Below are 2545 nucleotides of genomic sequence, written 5' to 3'. Positions count from 1 at the left end.
GTTGGTTAACTACTGATCATGATGATCAGTAGTTCACCAAAAATTCTTTAGGTTGCTGTCTTTTAAAATGGGGATTAACTTGCATGGAATTGATTACAGTAAATATTATTTGGTTTTACAGAAAAAAAGAAGAAAAAAAAACAAATATCAAGGACTTATAATTGCTTTAAGGGAAAGGCTAATGTGAAAGGGCAAGAAATGATGTTAGTAGAACCCCATTAAAGGGAGATTCGAAATTTAAGACTTTATGATGTCAAGGCCTTAAAATAGAATAGGAACGTAACTTGAAGCATCGAGAAACTGAAAAGGAAATAGGAATCTAGGAAGAGTAATAATGATAAGGACAATTGCAGGAATGAATTTAGAAGGAGCTAGTACAAAATGTTGGGGATGACGATAAGAAAGAAAAAGAAAATCAAAACTTGTATCTCTCTTATTAAAGTTACGAGAAATGAGACAAGGGACTGGATAATTAACAAAACCACTAAGATAGAAAGCAAGAAAAATAAGATCAAATATGTTAAAGCGATGATCAGCGATCGCTTTGATAGAAGAGATAGAAAGGACACTGGAAGAGCTAGTAAAAATCTAGAAGATGCTGACAAAGAGAAAAAAAATAAATGTAAATCTTCTAGATGAGAGAGTTTGATCATAGAATAAAAACAGGAGATAGACTTACGAGAAACAGAGAAAGAAATGAAACAATAAACAAAAATTTAAGAAAATTCAAAAAACAACAAATAGCGAACTTTTTATTGGCGGGAGAGAAGTTTTGGGTTTAACTATTTTACATTTGATGTTCGTACGTCATTCTATCTCTTTTTATCTTTATTTCTTTATTTTAATATTATTTTGTTAATGTATAGGTATTTTTTTTAATACTTTTCGCTTCTAATTGTTTGCACAATTTGTGTCGTTTTTATTAATAGCTTAAATAAAAAAAGAAATGTAGTATATAACTTTTAAAAAAAATTATAAATATAAAAACAAAAGACAAAAAAAATTGATAGAGTAAAGAACTAGTTCAACCGCCTGAAAAAGGATAAATATTATCTTCATTATCTGGAAAAGGGTACAAATTAAAAAGTTTATATTTAAAAAAAAAAACTAAAAAATAAAATATTAATAATTAAATTTATGTTAAAAATTAAAAAAATATTTGAATAGGAGATAAAAAAAAGTGAAAGTTAATCTAGGGTAAGGAAAAAATTATGGCTTATGCTTGAAAATGGAAAAAAACTACTTTGTATGCCTGAGAAATACGGAAAAAAAACATCAAATGCTGGAAAGAGGTTAATATTAATAAATTATTGTTATTGTTAATTAATGTTATAAAATAGCTGAAAAATCAGAAAAACTTCTTTACTTAATATAATATAGAATACTATAATAAAAAAGGCAAAAAGTAATTCTTAGAAATAAACAAATTAAATCAAATAGTAGTACGAGAAATAATATCGAGAAAAGGGCAAAATTTACGTCAGTTACCAGGAAAAAGTAAAAAATTATTTCAAATTCCTAAAAAGAGTAAAAAGTGACTGCGGATGCACGAAAAAATTCGTAAATAAAAGTCTATAAATATATAAAAAGACGGCAAAAGAATACTGAAAGAGCTAGTAAAAAATCTATAAGCAGACGTTGACAATGGGAAATAATTGTAATGTAAAACTACTAGATGATTTAAAAACAGAACTGCAGCTAAATTGTAAGTACGGAAAACAAAACAAGAAATAAGATAAAAAACTATGCCAAACAGAAAGATTTTTTATGTTACTTGTTGTTCAGGAAATAATTCATGAAATTTATTTTGTGCGTATTAGAAAATAGCTTATATTTCATTTAGGAAAATTCAGCTTATTAGTCATAAAACTTATTGGGAAAAAATATTTTTTTAAATCAAAAAAGCTAAGGATATAATTATATTTATAGAAACTTCTTTATTGATTTCATCCAAGGAACTTTTTTTCTGAATATTATTACAATATTTAGTAAAGGCCCTATATAAATAATTTTGATTGATCAGTTTTAAAGTGATCTGAGCTGATAATTAAAACTTAAATTGAAAATCTTATAATATGTATGACAGTTTGGCAAAATTATTTAAAGTCAAACTGTATAAATCGATGCCCGAGAGAAGCATCATATCTCAAAGTATAATGATGATAGACACTGGTAGAGTTCATGGGAATATTTTTGAAATGCAATTAAGGTCAAACGGCGCAGGATTGCACGCTTATTTCAATTTAAGAATCTTTTTAGAGGCGGGCAAATTAATTTCTGATACTCGTCTATTAATCTCTTGACATTGGGCGTGTGAAAATTTTCACTTGTTTTTTTTTTCTCGGCTTTTTTTATTGCCAATTTTATTTTACGAGTGTAGAGAAAATTAAAGTTTCACAATTCAAATCACAATTTTTAATAGAAGCACATCATAAACGAAACCCAATTTTATTGTTAATGTGTGAAACAATCAAGCATTAAAAATTTTACTCAATAAGGCTCATAAAATGTTACTCAACCTTATTGTTCCCAGAAAGAAATCCTT

The sequence above is a fragment of the Anthonomus grandis genome, chromosome 9 (assembly GCF_022605725.1).
Source record: "Anthonomus grandis grandis chromosome 9, icAntGran1.3, whole genome shotgun sequence".
Classification (NCBI taxonomy): domain Eukaryota; kingdom Metazoa; phylum Arthropoda; class Insecta; order Coleoptera; family Curculionidae; genus Anthonomus; species Anthonomus grandis.
The sequence above is the reverse complement of the archived record's forward strand: the minus strand, read 5'-3'. Positions refer to the sequence as shown.